This window comes from Carex rostrata, chromosome 7 (genome assembly GCF_964058835.1).
Source record: "Carex rostrata chromosome 7, lpCarRost1.2, whole genome shotgun sequence".
Lineage (NCBI taxonomy): Eukaryota > Viridiplantae > Streptophyta > Magnoliopsida > Poales > Cyperaceae > Carex > Carex rostrata.
The window spans coordinates 2,197,554-2,206,807 of record NC_135924.1 but is presented as its reverse complement, the minus strand read 5'-3'; the positions used below and the strand labels follow the sequence as shown (position 1 = coordinate 2,206,807).

Below are 9,254 nucleotides of genomic sequence, written 5' to 3'. Positions count from 1 at the left end.
CAACGGTCGATCTGCGATAAAATCATTCCAAATTTGTTTTGAAATGATCAAGAGAAAACATTGAACATAACCAACATAAAAATTATGAAGTTTGATTGTGTCTGAGTTTCGATCCAATGTGAAGTGTGTATGACCCTTTGATCTTTCAATATTCTGTCGGCTTGATGGATGGGTGAATAAAAATAAAATTTCACCAAACTTCGCTGCAAGAAAATAAATTCAGTGCTATTTAATTTCAACGGTTCCGATCGACCAACAGACGACGCGTTTACGTGCGCCTTCATTAACTCACAAAGCAAGAGTTTATGTTCTATGTTTCATAAACTCTTGCTTTGTGAGTTAATGAAGGCGCACGTAAACGCGTCGTCTGTTGGTCGATCGGAACCGTTGAAATTAAAGAGCACTGAATTTATTTTCCTACAGCAATGTTTGGTGAAATTTTATTTTTATTCACCCATCCATCAAGCCGACAGAATATTGAAAGATCGAAGGGCTATACACACTTCAAATCTGAACCGTTTGATAGATGATGTGTTGTTCTAATTACTAATGGACACCTCCAATTTAATAATACTGTGTCACAAACTAGGGCACCCACTTTTCTATACCAAATTTTTTTTCTCAGCCCTCTCTGTTAAAACCATCTCTTCTCCTATTTTTTTTTTCTTTTTTTTCTCTGAACTCAGAGAGGTCTGGATGGTCCTTTGGTTCGATGACTGAATGACCATTCGATATAAACTAAGATGCGTGCACTCTACTTCAATATCCGTGCATGAATATTCAATTTTCGTGCGCACATATCTTAATGCAGATCGAACGGTTCTTAATCTTATTGGACTCAAAAGTTCCGCCTCCCTTCATTCCTCCTCTTCCTATCTTCTGCCTCCGCCAAACTTCCCTTTTCCTCTCCGCTTTCTCTCTCCTCCGCCCTCCGCATGTCTTCTCCCGTTACTTAAGTTCTAATTCGCCTGATCTTTACTCTTTCGCCCGTTCCTCCGATCTCTCTTCTTCTCTGTCTCTTTCTTTTCTTCTCCAGTTACGACGGAGGAAAGAAAAGCCCAACCGTACTCTGAAAGCAATTAGGTACGTCTATTTCCCAATTAATTTTTCAATTTCTCTCAATTATTTGCAAATTTTTTTTAATTTCTCCCAATTTTTAAGTAGTATGGACTGTAATTCATTTCTATGATCTTGATTTTGCCTCTGTGAATTGTTCATGCTTGTCTGTACCAGTTTAATACCAGAACCGGTACCATTCTATACATTGATATGGGTGTGCTACTGACCTAATGAATTTACAGTTCATGCAGGCCACAAGTGAGCCAGCACATGGCATGCATGACAAAAACTTAAATGGAAAAAAAATATTACTCTCACATGCATTCTAAAAAGAAAAAGGAATATTTGTGGGTAAAAATGAAAAATTGTCTAATTTCAAAAAGTTAGCAAGAAGAAATAACTAATACCTTTGCATCTATGCTACTGGATTAAGTATGAAACTGATCATAGTAAGTTCATGTCAATTCACAGTGCAAAAGCAACATGTACTATGGGTCAGTTTGTAATGTCCTTGATGCTCAATTTGATGATTTTATCACAAAATGTATGCACAACTTACTCAAAGACCTTCATACAACCTGTGTGCATGTTTTCCTTAATTTTTTCAATATTTTTAACAATTTATTTCATCACTTTTCAGTCTGTGAGATGCAGTTTGGTTCATTCTGACATGCTGTTTTGTAATTTTTGTGTAGAACAAACCATAGATCCAAATTGGATGTTTTTTGTGTCTAAAATTTCAGGAAGTCATGATCTGCACCCACAATTAATTGCAACTCATTGTATTGCCTAGAGCTATGCCAAACTTAAGTTTTTCTCAATATCAGTTTTGGTTCTGTACCAGTTTTTTTATTTTCTGACAACCAGTTTTTTATAATTTTCACAGGAAAAACTACAACTCCAAATTGAGTTTTCTTGGTACCAAAATTCTCAGGATATTAAGATCTTTCACCATGATTTATTTCACTTTTTTATGGATTTTCTAAATGAGTTGAATTTGAGGTTTCGTACAAAGAAGTACTGCAACAGCAGCACTATTGTACCAGTTTTTGATTCACCTCAATCACAAGGTAAGTTAAGGTTGTTTTAGAAGGTTCTGACAGGGCATGAATAAAGAGAGAACACAAATCCTTTGGGAAGCTAAGAATCATTTCACCAGTTCTCTTGTCCCCTTCTATTGAGATATCTTTTCGGCTGGTGATGTTTTCCAATTACACCCTTACATTCCAACAATTTGCAAATTTTTCCTGACATTTCTCATATTTGCTTTTGTGGTTAACTTGAGTAGAACATGACTTAATTATTTGTTGTTGTATTTGAATTCAACCCAATTAATATTTACCAAGATAAAAATAATCTTATAACAGAGAAAAAAGTTTACTTCCTAGCTAATATTGAAGGTTGGTGTTATAACATTGTCATTTAAAACATTTTTGAGAAAAGAAATACTTTGGTAATAAAGTAATCTAAAGTTTGTTTTACTTACACTAGATATATATTGCAAGGGTTATAACATTTTGTGTTTACACAAATTTGAGAAGAAATAGGGGTTTCTCTTTCAAATAGGATATACCTTGCCAGTACTTGTAAAAATGGTGTACTTGTAATATATTTACCCTGCCTACCAAGTAAAGTATGTAAATTATAGTTTTCCAAATGGTACCTAGATTATCAAATGGTCCGCCATCTTTTTTAATATTTGCAAAGAAGGGTTAAGGAAGAAACTGGAAGTTGTTATGAATATTACTGTAATGCTTTGAATTGAATTTATATAGGATATGGAGAGATTACCGAACTTAGTAGATATTATACATTCATCACAAGAAACCAAATTAAATGAATGCTCTTAGGAAGTCTCAGCTAGAGGAGTTTTGGCGAGGCTCTTGTTACTACCTGCAAGAGGATGCCTCAAGGACAAGTTGGTCATTTTCACTTTATCACAAATTATCCTTGGTCCATTTGACAGATCAGCTGTCATTTGATTCATTTGAGAAACTTGAAGAGAAACACAAGGCAAGTTTATTTTATTATATATATATATTCTTTTTTATTATTTTACTTGTGACAAGGAAGAAAATATGTTCAAACAAATAGAAAAGCATAGCTCTAATTCAAATATGTTCAAACTACTACATCTACATGTAGAGGACATTCATATGAATATACTGAAAAAGGAATTTCTTGATTTGAAATTTTTTGTGATTTATGATCGATTTTAGAAGTTTATCTTTTGAAATTGGGACTGGTTCAGAAAAATTGCTACCAGCCTGAAATTTGTCAGTTAGAAAACCACCAGTTCATCATAGTTCCTGAGCCATAAACATTCTGAAATTAATTAGGCATAAAGTTCAAGTATTGATGGTCATTTCCATATAAAAAACTCCAAATTTGGCCTAGCCAATTGCTCTCAGCAAAAATCACAAATCAGACTGTCAGAATAGAGAACTCCAGTTTACCAACAAACAGATTTGGTCATTTTGAAAGGAGAATTGTGCAAAATCAATTGAATTACTTGTATGAAATTTTGTAGATTTGATCATTTCCAAAGAAGGTAAACTAGTGTCTTCCTAATTTAAGTCTCCTTCTTATTATCTTCTACTTGGTGAAATAACTTATCTTATCCATGACCTCATTTTATTCAAAAAAGAGAGAGCTGACATTTTTTTTTTTTTTTTTTTTGCCTGTTAGTCTAGTAATTGGAGATGAAAGCATACAAGGAAATGGACAAATGATCAAATTATGAAGAAAAATTGTAGGTGGATTTTTTTACACTTTTATTGTTTTGAGAAAAATTCTAGGTGGATTTTTTCTAATCATAGATATATGAAATTGTGTGTTGAATAATGAGATATTTTGATTTTGTAAATATGAAACTTGGATAAAATGATATTATTACGATGTTATTTAGTAATCTTTTTATATAATTTAGTATTATTAATTGGAATTGTGGGTGTTTATTGTACTAGTTTTATTGTTGTGATTTATTATTTTCATCATTCAAAGGGGCATCTCAAATAAACAAAAATGTTTCTGTCTCCAGGAGCTAAACATTTTCAAGAGTAGTCCCTTGAAAATATTATGTCTAACTATAAAATAATATAAACTGAATCAATAAAACATTTCCAAGGGTGTGCTCCAGCATTTCCATGGGCCTCAACATAAAATAATATAAACTGAATCAACAAAGTATTTTCAAGGGTATTCTGCTCCAGCATTTCCATGAGCCTCACTATAAAATAATATAAACAGACTTACCAGAACATTTTCAAGGGTAGTCCCTTGGAAATAATATGGGCTCTCAATAAAATATAGTATTCGTTCTGTTTAGCGGGTCATGGGTCATGCAAAAGTATTTCCAAGGGTGGACAGCAAGCATTTTCAAGGGTTGGCATCAGGAATTTCCATGCGCTACTATTTTCAAGGGACTACCATTGGAAATGGTTAGATGTGTCAGCAAACCCGATTTTATTTCCAAGAGCCCTTCCTACCCTTGAAAATACATATGCTACCCTTGAAAAAAATGAAAATTCTAGTAGTGTGACAAAGAATTTGAAGAGAGTATTTTGATAGATTTTTTTTCAAACTAGCTAGGTCACATTGTAAAATTTTCCTTTTGCTAATTGTCTATAGAGTATTTAGACAAACTCCTCTCCCCTCCCCTCTTCTTTCCCCTCCCCTCTTCAAGTATTTAGACAAACTCAAAGTCCAAATGACCGATCCAAGCCGTTCATCTTGTTCTCCATATTAATATATGCTTGGAGACTAAATTTTACATTTTTTGGAAATTTTTTACTATTGTTTTAGATTTATTGAAAATCTGAAAATCCGGATGAACAGTAAAAACAGTAAAAAATTCTGGACCACCGGATCGGCGATTTTCAAAGTGGCTTAATAAATAGTAAAAAAATTCCAAAAAATGTAAAATTTGGTCTCCAAGCACATATTAATATGGAGAACAATATGAACGGTTTGGATCGGTTATTTGGACTTTCAATCGGTGATTTATGGTCCAATGCACAAGAGTGTCTATGCATTGCAATGCACCATAGCCCATCTCCACACATATATATATATATACTAGTAATCGTGTCCGTGCACAGCAACGGAAGCAAATTATGTAGTAGAAAACATTAAGCTCCATAATAAGGAGGAGAGATAATTTAAATCAAATTTGTAGAAAACAATAGTTAAATACTATATTTATCTACAAGATAACACATGTGAACTCTAGTGTAGTGGTAAGAATTTTGGCACCAATAGAACCCAACTGGGTTTGAATCCCGCCTTCAGCAGAAAAAAAAAGAAAAGAAAAAGGGTGCGCGGTGCACAGGCTCGGTCCGCAGGTGCCGTGCGTAGAGGTGCTATCGGGTCGGGTCGGGTCCGGGTATTATTATATTTGGACCCGTACCCTAAAAGTGTTCGGGTCCGAACTTCGATCCATATACTTATTTGTTTCAAATCGGGTCGGGTCCGGATCCGGATACCTATCTACCCGTAGATATTTCGGGTCCAGTCTTTCGGTTCCGGGTAGATAGATACCCATAACTTGTTTATGAATTATCGGGTCCGGTTCGGATACGGGGCGATTCTGGATCCAGAGCGGGTATATGTCACAACTCCAAAGCATTTGAGAAATTATTTACATTTAAATATAATTATAATTTCTTAAACATCTCATATAATAAATCATTACAATATAAATTAAAAACTGCTACAAAATAAAAATTACACTATTAATCTTATTCATAAATAATAAAATATATCATGCTACCTAGCAAAATAAAAATAATAACTCTAAATTATTAGTTATCTATCTAAATTAAAAAAATAATATCCTATTGATTCATCATTTGCAAGTACATTATCTCAATTACTATTTTGCCAATCGTTGTAACAAATGAGAGCTTCAATTGTTGATGCCTTCAAACTTGCTCGTTTGTCATCAATTACTCTGTTACCTGTGCTAAAAGTGGATACTGAAGCTCATGTGTTTATAAACATAGCAAATTGAATTGGAAGTATTATATATTAGATTAGTCATATGAGCAGATTTTTTTTATATTAGTAAAATATAGCACAGAAGAACCGAGCTTGTTAAGGTCGTAATTAAAAAACTAGTGTAAAACAACAGCATAAACCTGGTTAAGTTTTACCAAGCTATACCACAGCTGAAATATATTATCTAACACAAAAACTTGATGCAGAGTTATTAATATATATTTTATCGGGTATTTATACGGGTATCGGGTCGGGTTCGGTTATGGGTCAGATAATTAAATGATACCCATATCCTACCCATTACACTATCAGTTCCGATTCGGATCCGGGTCGGATATTAAATTATTAATTTTGTAATTGTACTCATAATTTAACCGGTTATATTTTTTAAACCATACCCTATCCAAATCAATCGGATCTGGGTCGGTTTCGGATCGATTTTGGGTCAGATCCGGTTCGGTTCCGAATTGGATCCGAGTAATCGGGTAAAAGTAGCACCTCTAGCCGTGCGTGGTTCAGAGTCGCGGTCTACGGGCACTGGGATCATATGCGGCGCGACCAATGCATACTTAAAGTGTTGAAGCTCATAATTTGGAAAATTCATCTATGTGCGATCTGGAAATTCAACGGCTGAGCATCATTCCGAAAAAAAACAGTAAATCAGGACCCTTGCAGGATCTAGACATTAAGCTCCTTAATAAGGAGGAGAGATATATATTAGAGAGAGAGAGAGGAGGGTTCCAATGTCTCATTTTTTTTATTCCTCAACATACCTCATATTTTATATGTTAATTTTTTTTCATATTCAAAGTCTAAATTGTCGATCCGAACCGTTCAACATGATATCCATACTAAAATATGGTTAGGGATGAAATTTTATAATTTTTAGAAATTTTTTACTATTTTTTAAGATGGGTAGAAAATCACTGTTTTTTGAACGGTTCTAAAAACAGTGATTTTGTACCTATCTTAAAAAATAGCAAAAAAAGTTAAAATTTCATCTCTATGCATATTTTAGTATAAATATTTTATTGAATTGTTCAGATCGACAATTTGGACTTTGAAAACGAAAATATAAAATATGAGGTATGATGAGGTATGATGAGGTATGAAAAAAATGAGGCATTGGAACCCTCCTCATATATATATAGAGGTTGGTTAAGATCAAAGTGGTAGTTCTTGAGTTTTGGTGCTACCAATTCGTTTTTCAATTTTCAAAGTTCAAAACATAGATCCGAACTGTTCAAGTTGATCTCTATATTAAAATGTGCTTGGAGACCAAATTTTACATTTTTTCTGAATTTTTTTATTATTTATTAAGCCACTTTGAAAATCGCTGATCCAACGGTGGCTTAACAAAACAGTAAGCCACCGTTGGATCAACGATTTTCAAAGTGGCTTAATAAATAGTAAAAAAATTCAGAAAAATGTAAAATTTGCTCTCCAAGCACATTTTAATATAGAGACCAACTTGAACGGTTTGGATCGACGTTTTGAACTTTGAAAATTGAAAAACGAATTGGTAGTACCAAAGCTCAGGAACTACCACTTTGATCTTAGCCAACCTCTATATAACGAAAATATTTATGTATATATCTACGGATATCTGATATACGATCCATATCCATATGTATCCGTTTAATATCCAATCTGTATTCATATTTGGAAAAAAAAAAAAAAAACAGTTATAGATATAATTTTACCACTATCCGATCCGTTTTCACCCCTACCTTTATATGTTATATTTACAATTTACTCGCCATACATATCAGTAACCAGTCCACAAAACCTATTTCTGACGATCTGGATTTATTCTATTTTTCTTTGAAGTTCTGCTTGGATTGATCAGATACTAATTTAATTACCAACATAAAGTCTACCATCATGCAATTCTAGCGTTGATTTGATCTCAAGTTGGTAAGCAAACCAAAAGCACGGTATAAAATTATGTAATGCAAGAGGAAAAAAAAAAACAGAATTGACTAATTACCAGTCTTGACTAAAAAAAATTAAAAATATATATTTATGTCACTATATTTTTTTTAAGAAAGTTAAATTTTGAATGAAATCATAATTGTATGGATATTTTAGTTTGGTTAATTTTGCAGGCCCTTTTGCCCTTCTCCTGTAAGTTAAGGCAAACATGTTCCCTACTATTCTGTTCTTTTTTATTTATTTTTATACTTTTTAAGAAGATTTTTGTAGAGAAAAAATTTAATATATTCAAGAAACACAGTTACAGTATGTGAACACCTGACTACACATGCATGTTTGCAAGATAAGGTCTTAAATACCATTTATAACCTAGCTTGCGAATATTATAACTTAGCAAAAATAGTTTTCATACTTACCATGAAATGTAAACAGAGTAACTGGTTTGTGAGTGTTTTTAAAAATTATATAATGTATTTTGGAGTCTAATAACATTTTATAAAGGTATTGCATGCTTAAAGGTAGGAATTGCAATTTGCTTACTTTTGTTGTATCAGGCGAGCTAATATATCTGTCAAAAAGGTTTCCAGCAGAACATTGCGGGTAATATGATATCGCTAAATGCCACGTAGAGGCCTGTTTTGCCAGAAAAGTTTCTTGAAAAGAAAAAAATAATGTCCTGATTCTTCAGGACCATATATAATAAGTGGAAGAAGGTATTACATTCCCATATTTGGGAAAGAATTTGTTCTTTTCTCCTGTAAATCAAAATATTCCTACCTGGATTTTGGAAAATCTTTTTTCTTTTCCTTTTTCCAAATAGCCAGGAAACAATGATAGTGACTGAGTGCTATCTCTCTCTGTGATCAATCTACATGTGTCTGTATCTCCATTCTATTATTAAGTATTAAGCACGTTGGGTGTCCGATCCGCCAACAGCTACGATTGAGAGATGAAACTTCAGATTTGATCTCAGCTCTCCAATTACATATTTTGTCTTATTTTGATTAAATGCATCTGTTTTATGTATAGAAGTCTAAATTTAGTTAAAAACATACCCACCACATATGCTGCCACACGATACGTAACAATTAAAATTGAATAAATTCTGAAATTTAGCAATTCATAATTTGTTAATTGACACGATTCATAATTTGTTAATTAATTTATGAAACAATTCGAGACTTCGAGTATCTCCATTCTTATATTATGCACGTAGTTGTTCTGATCTTTCAACGGCCGAGATTGAAAGATGATTTTTTCAA

General features: G+C 33.0%; 1 long non-coding RNA gene across 2 annotated transcripts; it reads left to right on the top strand.

The window, feature by feature from the left end:
* Positions 1-664: 664 nt before the first annotated feature.
* Positions 665-3,962, top strand: LOC144557270 (uncharacterized). Of its 2 annotated transcripts, none has more exons than XR_013512585.1 (3): positions 665-1,083; positions 1,946-3,072; positions 3,748-3,962. It is a non-coding gene; the product is annotated as an uncharacterized LOC144557270 (long non-coding RNA). The 2 variants fall into 2 exon arrangements; XR_013512584.1 differs by having other exon boundaries at positions 666-1,083; positions 3,753-3,962.
* Positions 3,963-9,254: the final 5,292 nt, after the last annotated feature.